Source organism: Cetorhinus maximus, chromosome 11 (assembly GCF_964194155.1).
Source record: "Cetorhinus maximus chromosome 11, sCetMax3.hap1.1, whole genome shotgun sequence".
NCBI classification, from domain to species: Eukaryota; Metazoa; Chordata; class Chondrichthyes; order Lamniformes; family Cetorhinidae; genus Cetorhinus; species Cetorhinus maximus.
In genome coordinates, this window is record NC_135889.1 from 9,577,281 (window position 1) to 9,595,065 (window position 17,785).

Consider the following 17,785-nt stretch of genomic DNA (forward strand, 5'->3'; position numbering starts at 1 on the left):
GCATTATACTCAGTGTGGGAGAGGACGGAACAGCAAAAAGACTCAGCATTTACCCTCTCTAAACTTCAGCTTATCCAAAACTCTGCTGCCCGGTTCCTAACTCACTCCAAATCGCATTCACTCATCACCTGTGATCACCGACCAACACTGGCTCCTAGAACCCAGCAACTCACCAATCCTAATATCCTCAACCTTGGCCTCAAGTCTTTCCAAGGCCTCCCTCCCCTCGCACAACCCCGCCGTCTCTGTAACATCCTCCAGCCCCATAGCCTTGAGATCTCTGCACTCCACCAATTCTGGCCTCTTGCACATCCTCAATTTTAATCGCTCCATCATTGGTGGCCTGGTCTTCAGCTGTCAAGGCCTTAAACGCTGGAATTCCCTCCTTAAAGCTCTCTTTCCTCCTTTAAGACACTCCTTCAAACCTATCTCTTTGACAAAACATTTGGACAATTTTTTTAATATTTCCTTACGTGGCTTGATGTTGTTCCTGTGAAGTGCCTTGAGGCATTTTACTTTATTAAAGGCACTATATAAATTCAAGCTGTTGCATGTTGATTTGTTACAATAAAGTTATTTTCATCATTACACAGGGAAGCCGAAAGATACAGAAATCACCAAAGCCAGTACTTTTACATTAATTTTACAGGGAGAAGGCAGTTCAGGGGAGCATGGGTTCCTTACAATACTGATCTCACACTGATAAAAAGAGTATTCAGGGTCACATCTATGACTTATTAGGATAGGAGAATGGAACAAAGTAGGTGGGAGAGAGAATGGGGGGGAGAGAGAGAGAGTGAGTGAGGGAGGGGGGAGGAGAGGGGGGAGAGGGAGAGAGGGGGTAGGGAGGGGAGGGGGTAGGGAGGGGAGGGGGTAGGGAGGGGGGAGGGGAGGGGGTAGGGAGGGGGGAGGGGAGGGGGTAGGGAGGGGGGAGGGGAGGGGGTAGGGAGGGGGGAGGGGAGGGGGTAGGGAGGGGGGAGGGGAGGGGGTAGGGAGGGGGGAGGGGAGGGGGTAGGGAGGGGGGAGGGGAGGGGGTAGGGAGGGGGGAGGGGAGGGGGTAGGGAGGGGGGAGGGGAGGGGGAGGGAGGGGTGGAGGGAGGGGGAGAGGGAGGGAATGGGGGGAAGAGGGGGAGTGAGGGTGAGCGGGGGAGTGAGAGCAGGGGAGACAGGGGGTGAGGGCGGGGGAGAGGGGGGGTGAGGGCGAGGGAGAGGGGGGGTGAGGGCGAGGGAGAGGGGGGGTGAGGGCAGGGGAGAGGGGGGGTGAGGGCAGGGGAGAGGGGGGGTGAGGGCGGGGGAGAGGGGAGGTGAGGGTGGGGGAGAGGGGGGGTGAGGGCGGGGGAGAGGGGGGTGAGGGCGGGGGAGAGGGGGGGTGAGGGCGGGGGAGAGGGGGGGTGAGGGCGGGGGAGAGGGGGGGTGAGGGCGGGGGAGGGGGGGTGAGGGCGGGGGAGAGGGTGGGTGAGGGCGGGGGAGAGGGGGGGTGAAGGTGGGGGAGGGTGGGGGAGAGGGGGGTGAGGGTGGGGGAGAGGGGGGTGAGGGTGGGGGAGAGGGGGGTGAGGGTGGGGGAGAGGGGGGGTGAGGGTGGGGGAGGGGGGGTGAGGGTGGGGGAAGGGGGGGAGGGTGGGGGAGGGGGGGTGAGGGTGGGGGTGCAAAGGGGAGGGGAAGGCGGATGGAAGAATGGGAGGAGGAGAGGGGGAGGGAGAAAAGGAGGAGAGGGGGAGGGAGAAAAGGAGGAGAGGGGGAGGGAGAAAAGGAGGAGAGGGGGAGGGAGAAAAGGAGGAGAGGGGGAGGGAGAAAAGGAGGAGAGGGGGAGGGAGAAAAGGGGGAGAGGAAAGGGAGGGGGAAAGCGTTGGGGGGAGAGGGTTAGAGGGGGAGGGGGATGAGGGGAAGGGGGGATGAGGGATGAGGGGGATGGGGGATGAGGGGGAGGGGATGAGGGGAGACGAAGATAGCAGCAGACTGGAAATTTTACTCCATTTGAACAAAGGAATGTTCCTCCTTCCCTACCTTTGTTAAACACCTTCCCTTAGTCCTGCACAAATAGGGATAATATTCCTTGATTCAGCCTGTCTAGCGACATTATAGTTGTATTCAGAAACAATGTTCACTCACAATGTTGCTACATTTAACCACCTGAGTGATTCTCTCTCCAGCCCACAATGTGATACCTGGGCTCCAAAGCTATCTTGTTCTGGCTTCAACCAATCTTTTAGGGAATTTTGTTTTGGTATTAGTGCTGTGTAAATATTTCTCTGTTGTACTAGCTCCATTCCCCTGTATTAGTATCATGTATATTGCTTTAAAAAAAGTGGTATATACAAAATGGGCTCTTTTGCTTAAGGAGTTTTGGATTTCGTAGAAACTTACAGCACTGAAGGCTATTCAGCCCACTGCATCTGTGCTGACTCTTTGACAGCACTATCTAATTAGTCCTTTGCTCTTTCCCCATAGCCCTGCAAATGTTTCCTTTTCAAGTATATAAGTAATTCTCTTTATGAATTTGCTTTCTACCCACCTTTCAGACAGTGCGTTCCAGATCACACACCTCACTGTGTAAAAATATTTCTCCTTCCTCACAGCACAAAAACTATTCCTCAAAGGCCACTCTGACTTGGAAATAATATCGCTGTTCCTTCACTGTCATTGGATCAAAATCCTGGAACTCCCTCCCTAACAGCACTGTGGGTGTACCTACACCACATGGGCTGCAGCAGTTCTAGAAGGTGGCTCACCACCACCTTCTCAAGGGCAATTAGGGATGGACAATAATTGCTGGCCTTGCCAGCGACACACATATCTCAAAGGATGCATACAAAAATCTGCCCCCACCCCCCCCACCTTCCTCCCCATTCTTTTTCCAATTATCATAAAGCTATGCCCTCTGGTTACCAACCATCTCCCTCCAGTGGAAACAGTTTGTCCACGTGCACTCTAACAAAATTCCTCACAGTTTTGAGCACCTCTATTAAATCCCAATCTTTTCCAGGCTCTTCACATCCCAGAGAGGGATGTGTGGTGCTGTTACCTGAACTTGTTTTTTCTGGCTGAGACACTTACCAGCAAATTGGGGTGTAAACAGCAACACAAATCAGACTTGTGGATTGTTCAGAGCATGGATTAAGAACATAGTAACAAATCCACTCACAGATCACACGATTCCAAATGCACTGAATTGTGATCTCAGCTTTAAATGTTAACATTTTATCCTAATTGCTCTAAACTGCCCAGCACACTGAAATTCGAGGTTCAGGTACATCCTTGTACATTTAGAAGAGGTGAAGAAAGCACTGGAGTGCGTTCAAACAAGACTTCTCAACCTGTAGGAGAATGTGCTTCAATGCACTCTCTCTAAAGGAAGAATAAGCCAACTTTATAATAAATCTCCAGATGTTAATTACCTTTCTAAAATTCATGAAAACATGCCTACAGTTTTGTCAGGTATATGGTGATTTTTCAGCTCTTCATAGAGCAGGCCACTGATCAAATCATTGGTTGACTCATATCTTTTCCCCATTCTCTTCCATTTTTTGCTGACTGATTCCCCTGGCACCAGTTACCCTCTTGGCCCTGTCCATGTGCCCACTCTGCTTTTGGACAGATTATTTTGCCAAACCACAGGCATCACAGACAATCCAAATCTCATTTTCACCAGATGCCCACATACCTAAAATCCAATAGGGTCTCTGGCTAGATGTGAGAATTGGAAAACCCACCGCAGATTCCCCTCCTTCATAATCCAGCATGCCGATAGTGATTTCACTGCCTTCATCATAACTCTCACTAAGACCAGCTAACTCACAAGTTCACTCCATTTTCTGCTCAAGCTATGTGGAATGTGCACACTGGCTCCTCCAGCCCTACCACCCTCCAAGATTTCTCTCTCCCCCTTTAAGACGCTCCTTAAAACCTAGCTCATGGACCAAGTTTTTGTTCACCTATCTAATATTTCCTTATGTGGCTCAGTGTAAAATTATATCTAATTTATGTTCTTGTAAAACATCTTTGGCATTTTTTTTATTATGATAAGGGCACTGTATAAATGCATTTTTTGTTGTAAAAGAAAACTGGGTAAAACAAATGAATTTCACACATTCTGTGTACAGATATATAGAAAACGTAACCAGTGCATTAATCTCCTCCTCCCAGTCTAGACTGGTGGATGGCACCTTTAATTTTCTCCCACTCTGTTTGCTTCTCCAACAGCTGAGCTGAGGGCTGGAATGAGTTAAATGACAGCAGGCGGCTAATGATGTGCTGATCCATTTGCAACATCTACGAATGGTACCTACACAGGGGAGCACACTGCTGTTTGCAAATGGATTTTAATTTGCAGTAGACCAGGAGCATGCCTGCACAGCGACTAAATACTACCCCACCCACCCCCACCCCAAAAGCTCCTTCTGGGGGTGGGGAGGAGCGGTGGGGGGGCTTTATAACAGGAGAGGGCTATGCTCACAACTGCCAAAGACATCATTTATCAAACACACGGTAAATCAGTTTCTTACTCCCCTGGTTTTGATCAGGAGTGTTACAGCCAGGTTCCAGTTATTTGAGGGAGCTGTTCCTGACTTAATTTTAGACTTGATTGTCAACGCCAGCACTCAATTTGTGGGCAGAACAATGAGGCACCTGGCATCAAACACCACAATCTCATTAGCCAAAATTACACAGCTCACTGGGTTAATGAATGGCTTGGTGTAATACTGAGCGGTACCTGGTTCAACTCGTGATCTGTGCACTTTAGGGGAGAACACTGCAGTTATACTCAATGTCCCTGGGATAGGATTCCAGTAATCCCTGATGGAAAATGCGCACATCACTTTTATTGGAGGGTATCAGCACTCTTGGCTGTGCTCAATGCCCCTCCACTCTCACATTAGCCTGGCTAGGCTCAAACAAGAAGCATAGCAAGCTACCAAGAAGGCAGTTGGTGCCCATAAAATCTCATGTCAGCATGAATCAGGACATTCAGGAATAGAGGAACAAAGAGGAGATAAATGTGTAAAAGGATAGCACAAACTTTAGTGTTAACGGAAAAAATGTATTTTTGACAAATTGATGGCTTTATGATGCAAGCAGATACCGCAAGAGAAGACTGAGGGGAAACCTGATAGAGGTCCTTAAAATAATGATAGGGTAGACATAGAGAGGATGTTTGAACTTGTTGGGGAGACCAAAACTAGGGGGCTTAAATAAATAGAGCATAGGTACAAAAATAAGACCAATAAATCCAATAGAGAATTCAGGAGAAACGTATTTACACAGAGAGTGGTTAGAATGGGGAACTCTCTGATACATTGAGTGGTGGAGGCAAATAGTATAGATACATTTAAAGGGAAGCTGGATAAGCAAATGAGGGGGAAAGGAATAGAAGGATATGCTGTCAGGGTGAAATGAAGTAAAGTGAGAGGATGCTCAAGTGGAGCTTAAACACTAGCATTGACTAGCATAATATGGCCTATTTGTGTGCTGCATATATTGTATACTATGTAGAATCCTTGGTTTTTAGCTAGAGGTACAGGTTATAAAACCAAGGAGATTTGGACTAGACCTAGCTGGAGTAGCATATAGTATCTGGGGGACTTCATTAAGGGAGGACTATAAAAGCACTGGGAAAATATAGCATGCAGTCACATAATTGTTACTTAGGACAAGGGATAACTGGTCTGAATATTTGGAATGGTAAGGTTTTATTCACTATAATGGGAAGGTTAAGGAGTGCCCTATAAGAGATCCTGAAGAATGTCAGTTTTTTAAAAGTTTTTCATGGGATGTGAGCAAGGCCAGCATTTGTTGTCCATCCCTCACTGCACCTTAAACTGAGTGGCTTGCTCGGCCATTTAGTGGGCAGTTAAGAGTCAACCGCATTGCTGTGGTTCTGGAGTCACATGTAGGCCAGACCGGGCAAGGGTGGCAGACTTCCTTCCCTCAAGGACATTCGTGAACCAGATGGGTTTTTACAACGATCGATGATAGTTGTTATGGTCACCATTACTGAGACTAGCTATATACTCCGGATTTATTAATTGAATTTAAATTCCACCAGCTGCCGTGGTGGGATCTGAACACGTGTTCCCAGAGTGTTAGCCTGGGCCACTGGATTATTAGTCCAGGGGCATTGCCAATACATCACCATCTCCCCATAAATGAAAGTTGAGAGGGGTTGGGAAGTTATGAGAGGCTATGAGAAGGTAAACGGTGGCAGATTTTCTCCAGCAGATCAGTGAGATGACAATGAGACACAGAAATTTTAAATAATCACAAGAAGTATACAGGGGAACAAAATGTCTTTGGAACGAGGGTAGTTAATGTGTGGAACATGCTGGGGCAAATAAATCCCTCAATTCTTCTAAAAGGGAAATTGATAGTTGTTTGCAGAAGAGAAATTTTGAAGTGTTGAAGGTGAGCAGGGAAGTGGGTTTTGGGTAGGTGGATCATGGGGAAAAGTACTGGCAGAGATTTGATGGGCTGAGTGGCCTGTTTCTGTACTATAGCATTCTTATAAATTCTATGACCCTGATTCGAGTGACCTCTGTGCTTGGTTTTTGGGTGGATTGAAGGTGAGTTTGGCAGGCATCAGCAATGCTTGATTTTTGCCATTACTTGCCCCATCTTTTTGGGGTATGCTTTGGAGCTTTGCATCTGAAGGAAGCGAGAGTTTTGCTAACACACATGAAGGTTCCTAGCCCATTCTCCCTGGCAAGTGGACATGCTTAGTGCCAAGTGGCACAAAGCGCCCTTTGAGCGAATTCGGTTCTGTATGCGTTAGTTCCTGATGCTCTGGAGCCTTCTCCAGTTAACAGAGCAGTCAGGAATTCAGACCATCTGCAGCAGTGCAACAAACAATCGTTTTGTTTGGAGCATTGTGTAAAAACTTTAATTGAGAGTTCAATTCTTGGAGTACAAACGTTTCCTCCGTACTCCGTTACTTTTAATAGTAACATTTAAAAAAAAACTTCCACTTAGATAGCCGCTTGACACAGCATTGGGATGTTCCAAATCTCTTTACAGCCAATGGAGTACTTTTTGGAGTGTAGTCATTGTTGTAATGCAGAAAACATGGCATCCAATTTGTGCACAGTAGGATCCCACAAACACCAAGGAGATAATGGCTGGATAATTCTTTTGAGTGATGTTGGTTTAGGGATAAATATCAGCCAGGGCGCCAAGGAGAACTCCCTTGCTCTTCTTCCAAATAGTGCCTTGGATCTTTTATGTCCACCGGAGAAGGCAGACTGAGCCTCAGTTTAATGTTTCACCTGAAAGACGACACCTCTGGCAATGTAGTATTCCTTCAGTTCTGCTGTGGGAGTGTCAGCTTGGATTATGTGCGCAAGTCTCTGGAATGGAACTTGAACCCACAACCTTCTGACATGGTGGCAAGAACGGTACCAACTCAGCCACAGTGAACAGCTTAAGAATAAGGAGAAACCTAGTTTAATTAACATTTAAGTGGATAAAAATATCAACTCAACTATAACTTAAGGTAGGGGCTCTCTGGGCGATCTACTGATGATTTGGCCGACAGTCATATGAAGAGGTTGACTTAAATATTTCTACAGTACTGCATTAACATGGCTGGGGGAGACAGTGGTATGGTGGTAATGTCATTGGATTAATATTCCAGAGGCCCAGGGTAATGCTCTGGGGACACAGGTTCAAACCTGACCACGGCAGCTGGTGGAATTTAATCCAATTAATCAAGTCTGAAATTGAAAGCTAGTCTTAATAATGGTGGCCATGAAACCATCATCGATTGTCATTAAAAATCCATCACTAATGCTCTTTAGGGAAAGAAATCTGCGGTCCTTACCTGGTCTGACCTACGTAACTCCAGATCCACAGCAATGTGATTGACTCTTAAATGCCCTCTAAACGAGGGCAATTAGGGTTGGGCAACCAATGCTGGCCTTGCCAGTGATAAGGAATGTGTGGAGCACTGGAACTTGATTGGAAGACTGATGATAACAGAAGTAAATCAGGTGAACGGACAGTGATCTGCCAGGATGTAGGAAAATCAAGGACCTAAGGCATTTTGGGGATGTTACTGCCTCATCTGCAGAGGGAGCTACCCTGCTCCCCACTCTGCTATACTAACGTATTATGTCCTTCTTACTCTATTCTCACGACTTGTTGGAAACAGAGTTTATTGGACTATTATTGGATTTGGGTCACAGACTCTGATCTGCCAGGACTTGACTAAGACTTCAGTGGTCAAAGCTAATAGCCAACTGTAGAAGAGAAAAGTTCATCGTGGGATACCGCTCTGAGGTGATACTTCGCCCCATCTCTTGCAGTAGCTGGTTCTATGAGAGGAAAGGCCACATTTTCCACTGAACTGAACAGCAAGAGTCTTCTCAGTTACGATGTGTGGCCACTGTGTCACGTCACTATGATGCCAAAAGGAGCCTTCAGCTCCAAACTACGTATCTGTGCACTGTCAAAGCAATGTTGATGTTTCTTCACATGCTACAATATATCATAGCCTTGTCAGCGAAGGGCTGCCTTCTATACTGGAGCTCCCATACTGCAAACATGGGTATTAAATTCCCATAAAGTCAGCCACATGCCACAGAACAGCAGTACTGTTGCTGCAAAAAGACGCCAGCAATTTGTCTGGGTAAGATCTAGCGTAACACGCAGGGTAGAATTTTAAAATATTAACAATAGCATTACTGGCTGACTCCCTAGTGGTTGAAGGGCGGCTTAAGAGTCCATCAACAATGGTCCCCTCCAACAGCAGGACAATGGGGGAAATGGGACAGAGAAGGGACAAACAGAGGGAAGAAACAACACAGAGACAGAGAAACAGCAGGGGAGCAATGAAGAACAGTAAGTAATAGAAGTACTTAAGCCTTGGATTGCTGTATTTCCTGTGTTCACACGAGTGAAACTAACCAGTAAAAGCTGTTCCCATGCTCTTTCTTGATCTGCTCCTGTTTCTGAGTATATAGGACAAAATGGGACGCAAGAGGTAGTGGAAAAACAGTTGTAATAAGAGGAAAAGCCTGGCCGTGATATGAAGGCACTGTCAGGATTCAAAGGACAGTTACTTACTCAATGCCACTTCTACAGCTAGTTAAATGAAAGAGACACTTTTTGTGAATAATGCTTCCAGCCGTCAGCCAGAATCTCCATAAAACTGGCTCCTGAGCGAGGACTGAACAATGGCCTGCCTGGGAGTCACATCATATTCGTCTTGTTATCTGGCATGACCTCAAACCGCCATGATCACCTCCGCGCTCTTTCTAGCCCAGCGTTTCAGTCCGCTGTAGGAACTGGGTTTCATCTGCCAGCAGCTGGTTTATGGTGCTTATCAGTCCGTTATAATGAAATGGCCATTAACTCACTCTAAAGGTCAGAGTGCAACGCGTACATGACTGACACCACACTCAAACACCACTAAAGAAACGCGAGACCCTTCACTCCCCCAAGACAATTTGTTATGACATTTGTGCCTGCTTTATTCACAATAATGAAGAGCTACCCTGACCTCTTGATCAACGAATGCCAAAATACTTGTAGCCAGTTTCTGCAGTAAATTATCTCGAGGTGGAATATAACCGCTTTTCACAAGTATAGAAAGCTGTATTTGCATTCAAATAAAATTACTTCAGGACAGTGAAAACCTCTATTATACATTTATAATATTTTAATATATCTTTATCTGGAGTACAGTGACTATTCTAGTAAAATCAACACCCATTATTTCTCATCAGAGAATTGCCTGTTCCACTTACAGGGCTGTTCCACTCATTTTATTTCTTGTAAAACCCTTTTTTTTCTGGTCGAGCAGTATGAAAGCACAGTGTGCGATCAGGGCAGCATAACACAAGATCTATGTCCACATGTCAGTGAGACTGAAAATCAGGAGCTAGGGTACTTAACCTCAAAGGGAACATGCTTAGCCAGAAATAAACGTGATATATATCTATCTATTTCTGTTTACATAGGATGTGCCACCAGCGTGTTAAGGCAGCTCTTTTCCTTCCTGATGCAATGCTCATATCCACAGTCGCCCTCTCCTCGTAGCATAAAGGAAACAGCACTAATTTGCTTCCATGGTACTGGAGTAGCCCAGAATTTGCTGCATTAGCGCGCGCAGTGTTATTAGTGTGTACAAACAGCCTAGTATTCTGCGCTGGAGACACAGCATGAGCTGCAAATCGTCACAAGTTGCTGGCTGATTTATGCCTCTCTACCAGTAGCCTTGCGAAAATGGCAGTTGGTCCTCAGACTCACCTGAGTTTCCAAGAAATTGCTGCAAAAACAATTAAACATGCTGCAGAAAGTTAGGGCGAGTACTTATTGATCCTTCTAAGTATTCCTCCAATGATGGGTTTTATGTTCCTGCAATACCACTGCAGCGGAGATGGTGGCGTGGTGGTAATGTCGCTGGATTAGTAATCCAGAGACCCATTCAAATGCCCTGGGGACACAGGTTCAACTCCCACCATGGTGGCTGGTGGAATTTAAATTCAATTAGTTAATTTTTTGAAAAGCTGGAATTGAAAAGCTACTATGTAATGCTAACCATGAAACTATCAATTGCCATCTGGTTCACTAATGTCCTTTAGAGAAGGAAATTTGCCAGCCTTACCCTGGTCTGGCCTACATGTGGCTCCAGATCCACAGTAATATGTGGTGGACTCTCAACTGCCCTCTGAAATGGCCTAGCAAGCCACTCAGTTCAAGGGTAATTAGGGATGGGCAACAAATGCTGGGCTTGCTAGTGATGCCCACATCCCATGAAAGAATAAAAACTCAACCTCTCTGGCTCAGAAACTGTGGAGTTTAATTCCAAATTGTAGTAAATTGTTAAGTTATAGTTAAATTGATGCTGCTTACATTATTAATTCAATTTTTTAAACTTTCCTTTCTGTCTCTTTTTTCTCCCGAATCTAATCTTTCCCACTCTTTGGGCGGAATTTTACGGCCCTGTTGCAGCGGGGGCAGGGCCGTAAAATGTGGCGAGCCGTTCGAAAGTTCATTGACGTTGACAGGAATGGAAAACCCCGTCGGCAGGTGGGGCCATAAAATCCCCTCTTTATTTCTCTCTCTGTACTTGATTTGACTCTAATTCAACCAATTCCCCTCTTTGTTGCTCCTGCTTCTTTCTCAATGGTTAAATAGATAGAATGTTGATCCTGCCATTCACTAAGGTCCCAGAAGTCAAGTCACTGTCCTCATGCCACTATCAGCTCACGCTCTCAACGGGTTATGGCACAATATGTTCTCGCTGAAGGGTGAAGAAGAAAAAGTCTAACCAATGAGTATACTGCAAGGTGCTCTGCTCCAGCAAAGTCTGGGCAGAGCACATGAAAGGAAGTCCCTGGAACACTCTGTAATATAAAAATCAATAGGGTTCGCTCTCGATGGTGGGATTAAATCGCTCTATTGACCACTATCCCCTCTCACCCCAATTTACGAAAATAAATAAACATATTAAATGCTAATATACTAAGTACAAAGAACATAAATTGCCTAATAATCCATGAGCATGTATACCTGTTACAGTCTTGTAACATAAGTAATGTAACATAAGTAACATAAGCATCCTTGGGTTGAGAGTCGATTCACATCTCAAACTCAAGGGGTCGGACAGGATTCTTCAGAAGTCTGAGATTAACAAATAACAGGCACAAAATACGAGATCCTATAGACAGAGAAATGCAATCTGCATGAACAAAAAGGTGCCACACAATTAGGCACAGGCTGCTCAGGAGGTATAGATTTATCATTTCTATTCAGAGTGCTGGTTAGCAATCAGGTGCTGTTTCTGTGCGCGAATGAGCTGCACTAACAGCAAGGGGGTGAAAACATAGGGGAAAACATGATTCCGGCAAGACCAGCGACATTGGGGAAGAGAGGGTTTAGTACCAAGCAACAAGGCAGATTTGATGCTGAGAAGACTGACTGCCTCATGATCAGCGAAATTCAGTACAGTTGATATCCTTAAAAACAAAATTCACATAAATTCAATTATGTTGGCGGGAGGAGGGCGGGGTCTCATCAGCAACATCTGGCAGTGAAAGCATTATAATAAGAGCTCATGATCTCAAGATATACTATGTCACAATGCTGTCACAACAGAAACAATACATTTTTTTTTTATCTGCCTATTACCAGATATTAGATATAAATCATAACATCTATTATTATACTGGAAAATCAGGAGTAACTTAGCAAGTTCCACAGATACACAAACCTTTCACAAACTTCTGATCAGAGTTAAACATTCGTAAATTCATCCTCAATAACCAACCATAATGCTGTCTCTTTCAACTCCCTCTATCATGGGCTAGCAGGCCAATCCAGTTAAACCTCTGCTGGACAGGTGGCCTTCCAGTGAACTTGTTAAAAATGTCTCCCTGTTTCTAACCAAATAATTCTTGCCAAGTGCCGTTGGTGGAATACTGGTGAGAGAGGTTATAAAGTGCTGTCAGAAAATCTCCAATAAATCACCCACTAAATACATGACGCAGGTAGCATTGAAAGACATTTCAGCAAGATCCAGCACTTCGTGCCATTAGACCAGAGGCATCAAATTATGTCAAGGGTCAGCAGTTGGCATGGAGTGTAAGGCAGATCTGTATAATAGAGCTGTTTAAAATGTCACACGTCAGCCAGTAATCAGAGGCATTTGACGTAGCTTAGAGGGGTGTGCTCTCGCCCCTTGAGTCAGGAGGTTGTGGGTTCAAGTCTCACTTCAGAAACTTGAGCACACAATCTAGGATGACACTCCAGTGCAGATCCAAGGAAGTGCTGCACTATTGGAGGTGCTGCTTTTCAGACAAGATCTTAAACAGAGTCTCCACCTGTCTTCTCCAGCGGACGTAAAAGATCTCATGGAGCTATTCTGAAGTAGAGTAGGGGAGTTATCCTCCTTTTCCTGACCAATATTTATCTCTCAGCTAATATCACTAAAATAGATTATCTGCTCATTATGTCATTGTTGTTTGTGGGAGCTTGCTATGCGCAAATTGGTTGCCATGTTTCCTGCCTTACAACAGTACTTCATTGGCTGTAAAGCACTTTGGAATGTCCTGAGTTGTGAAAGGTGCATGGGATAAAAGCATAGCCGAACTGTACGTGTCTACCATCCTCCACATGCAGAGTCCTAGGCACCACAGTGTAGTTACGGGTATGTGCAAAGCCAAGACCACCGTCCCTCACAGGAAGGGAGAGAAAATTCCAAGAAAAGGCAATACCCATCCTTCTCGCCTCTCCCAGCAGCCATTAACCAACTGTACTAACGGAGGCAGTAACCATACCGACATGATCAACTCTGGACAATGTGCTATGTTGCAACCCAAGAAAAAGAAAGAGCAAAAAGTGACTTGAGGCTGCTCATCAGGGAAGAAAAGTATTGTTAGCTACCTAAAAGCAGTTCTCGCCCAATTAATATTTTTTTTGCAGTTACTGTCCTGATTGGGCAGCCAATCTCCAAACAGTGAGGTCCCACAAACAGCATACAAGATGGGCGACTAGCCAATCAGTCTTTGGTGGTGCTGTTGAAGGAAGACCTTTGACCAGCTAGTCTTCTTCAAATCGTGCTGTGGCACCTACTCCATCAACTTTAGCAGGTAGAGGAGGCCTTGGTTTAATTACTGCTTGAGATGCTCTGAATAGCAAGGTGAAAGAGGCATAAATATTAGGGGATTCAAAATGCTGTTAGACGGGACACTGGGAGAGTTAATGAACTAGAGAGACTTGTTTCAATGGACAGAATGGCCTTATTTCTCCTACATTCTTTGGAATACTTTATGCCAACATTGGATGTCAAGCATGAAAGGATTCCAGATCCAGCTTCCAAGATCTTGATGGCCACATGATGTCGGGGAAACCACAAGTGCCACCAACATTGTTTCTGCATCACTGCCAGTGCCACTTTCCACAATGCAGGTTAGGTAGGATAACTTCACTGTGGGGTAAACTTCATAAACCCCAGGGTAACAGTGAACATCAAAGTTGGCAAGGCCAGCCACAATGGCCAGAGCTACTGAAGGCTTCAGAGTGTGGAGTGGCCAAACTAAAATTAATCCATACACAGAGTTGAGAAGGGATTAGGAGCCTGCTATCGGAACAAAATAAAAGGTTTTTTTTTTACTTCATCCAAACATGAACATGTTGTTGTTAAAACTGTAAGAGTCAGATGAATTTACGAAAATACATTTTAATTCTAGACAAAGTGATTTTCTTTTTTCCCCTAAACATGGTAGCTTTGATTCCCGACATCATGGACTGCAACAGAAGTAACACAACAATAAAGGGATAGGGTCTCTTTAAGGACTGCCAATGAACTGCTCTCCTATACAGCCAATTACTTCCCCATGTCTGTCAGTCAAAGGAAAAATGACTGAACCCATTAGATCAAACCTTTGCCACTGCTCATAATGCACCTCTTAGGCCTCATTAATCTGAGTCAGCGGCACACAGCCAGCGGTGCTCAACAAGGCAATGAGAGCCTCCCCCACACCCCACGTGAGTCCTCTCATCTCCGAAAACAGTGCTAATCAAGCTATCCTTATTACCCGACTCACTGTCATGTGAACAGCATTCACTCCTAACTGCTCTCATTACGGGCCCATCTTCAGAGACGTCTGACTGGAAAGAAAGTCTGATCGCATTAATATTCATGACAATAATTAGTATTCTAGGTCACTGAATATTCATGCTATTATTTTGGTTTTATGGGTTGGACAAAGTCCTTACTGTCAGCATAGAGGGGACTTGCATTCTCGGGCTTTTATAGATCAAAATTCTGTCACATTCACGTTCTGTGCTGTGTGGAAACCTCGTTACATGACACTGGCAGCTAGCTGACCAAAAGTTTACACCTTTGAAGTTTACAGCTGCGATAAATGAATTTACCAGATGAAACAAAAAATTAACAAGACAATTATAATTCTTGTTAAGCTGCGCGGAGCTAGGGTGTGTGTTCTGCACTCTTTACTTGCAGAAATGCTATCTATATAAAGACTTGCAGGTTTAGTGATCTCACACAAATAAATATAAATAAGTTAATGATGTCCTGGAGGGTTTTGATAGAAATTTATGAGAGATTTCAGATTAATGTCAGCAAGACGATTAATAGTCAAAACACGTCTGCAAACGCCTTTTTTATGCCTGGACCCAAGAGTTTCTAAACGCAATCACACCAACTGTTTTTTAAGGGTTCGAGAATTAAATCAGTCTATCTTAGGTACCAAAGAGCAAAGAATTCAGATATGTCACATTGTCAAAGCAATATATTAGAAACTGGAAGCTATTAGACTAGAAATGCAGGCTTTGGATCCACAGAAGTGTGCATTTCTCTTCTAATTACAGCAACCGGCTATACATCGCATATCACAGAGCATTATTCTGTAGAGCTATTTTATGCTATATCAATCCCAGTCTTCTCCCTTCCTCTCCTGAAGGTGCTGACTCACACTGAGTTATGTATCTGATTCCACAGGCACTGGCTACCAGTCTCTACCGAGCTTCAATTGCCAATCTTTCGCGTGTGTGAACCCAGCAAGCGCAGATATACTACCTGACCCAATGCTGCTTTCAACTGAGTTGGTTTACCTATTTAAACAAAAATGCTTCTTCTTGAAAAGGTATCAAAGTTAATCAAGCTAGACGTCATTTTTCTGTGACCCTGCAGTCCTGCTGATGCACCCTTTAGATTCAAGCACAAAGTCACTTATTTTTGTATAAGATTGTTGGCTTTCCTATTATGTTATAGACACATCTTTACTGTTAATAACCAAACTTGACTTCTGACATCTTCTAAAAAAATTGACCAGGATTGTTAATATTATTATTCTATAAATTGCGTCTACAGGATAACTGCATCTCATGCCAAGGCTTCTCTGGGAGCACTCCCGTGACCTCCAACACCTAGAAGGATAAGGACAACGGGTGCATGGGAACACTACCACGTGAAAGTTCCTCTCCAAGTCACACAGCATCCTTATTTGAGCTGGGTCAAAAGTCTAGAACTCTCTCCCTAACAGCACTGTTGTGTACCTTTATCACATGCACTGCAGCAGTCCAAGAAAGCTCATCACCACCTTCTCAAAGGCGACTAGGAGGTGTGCAATAAATGCTGGGCATGTAGGTGACACCCATATGCTGAGAATTCATGTTTTTGTTTGAAAAGTGCAGTTCACAGTGGTTTTTTTAGAATTTGGGTATTGCTGAAAAAAAAAGTTTTAGCTGAAGCTTTTCGTCTTGCACTCATCAGGGCAACTTGCAAGAAATTGCCAATGTCAGGGGAAACAACAATTTATACTGCATGAGAAGAGAGTGCTGATTGGTTGGCAAGTGAGCTCTAATTGGTAGAGGCGTTGCCATAGAGAATGCACCAGTTTGATGGTGACAGACACTTACTTAGTTTAGCTGAAACAGTGCTTGAAAAACTCAAAATACAGTGTCCAACATCAGATGCGATTCTGCAATTGGACAACATCTGCTAAATAATCCTCAATGTGCTAAGAATTACGCTGACATCAATTTAAGATTGTCACTTGGATTCACAGTGTGGCACATTTACATATACTGGAAGCTACATTTATTAATACACAGGACTCTGTTCTTTGCAGACAGAAAGAACATGTATACTGTATACACATTGCGCCTGTTTCAGCTAAACAAAATAAGTGACAGCCATTTGCTGGTTCATTCCCCAGGGCAATGTCTTGACCAGAGTCAAGCTGCCTGGTTTAAATTTCAACAATGCTTGGCAGTTAACTGTCTGCACCAGTTGATGGCGACTTTCTCCATGGCAAAGCCTCTACCAATGAGTCCATTTGCCAATGAATCAGCACTCTCTTCTCATACAGTATAAATTGCTGTTCATTTGGTATTCTTGTGAATTGTCCTGATGAGTGCAAGGTGAAAAGCTTTACAAAAAATGCCTCTTTTTTCACAATATCCAAGTTCTGTACTTTTAAAAAATTCTTATGATCAATGCATTTTAAGACAGAACCCATTTCTTCAGTACATTACAGTTTAAAAAGGATGGGTCACGTATAGGGTGGAGACCTAAGAAAGAAGAAAGAACTGCATTTACATAGTGCTTTTCATGACCAGCGAACGTCCAGAAGCGGTTTACAACCAACTAAGTACTTTCGAAGTGCAGTCACTGTTGCAATGGATGGAACAGGGAAACTAATTTGTGCACAGCAAGCTTCCATAAAGAGTAAAGAGATAACGATCAGTTTTTTTTTTAGTGACGTTGACTGGGGGATAAATATTGACCAGGACAGGGATAACTTCCCTGCTCTTCAAAATAACACAATGGGATCTTTTACATCCACTTGAGAGAGCAGGCAGGGCCTCAGTTTAATGTCACATTTGAATGACAGTGCCTCCAACTGTGCAGCACTCCCTTGGTCTTACACTGGAGTGTCAACTTCGATTTCAGTGCTGAAGTCCTTGAGTGCGACTTGAACCCAGTACAGTGCAACTCAGAGGCAAGAGTAGTGCTAACTGAACCACGGCTGACTCCTGATAAGAAAGCAACTGCCTGGCAGCGTTTGGAGAAAATACACAATTCTCATTAAAAACGCATTCTTCCGTCAGATCTAGAATGAAATGATTTTATGGAGCTTGTCCAACACCTTTGTGACATGGGGGTACAGTCACTCTTAATCCAAAGTTCTTTCTTTTTGCTCAAGAAAATCTTGAATCATCCAATGATTAATAATAAGGCAGCAAAGTTTATTTTGCACAATTTATACAAGAAGTAATAGATCACTCAAGTGAAACAAGCATTGGGCAACAAATGCTGGCCTTG

General features: G+C 44.4%; 1 protein-coding gene across 3 annotated transcripts in view; it reads right to left on the minus strand.

Annotated features, from left to right (window-relative positions):
* Positions 1 to 17,785, minus strand: part of agap1 (ArfGAP with GTPase domain, ankyrin repeat and PH domain 1) — a 662,670-nt gene that overhangs the window by 182,682 nt on the left and 462,203 nt on the right. The gene's annotated exons all lie outside the window — the stretch shown is intronic.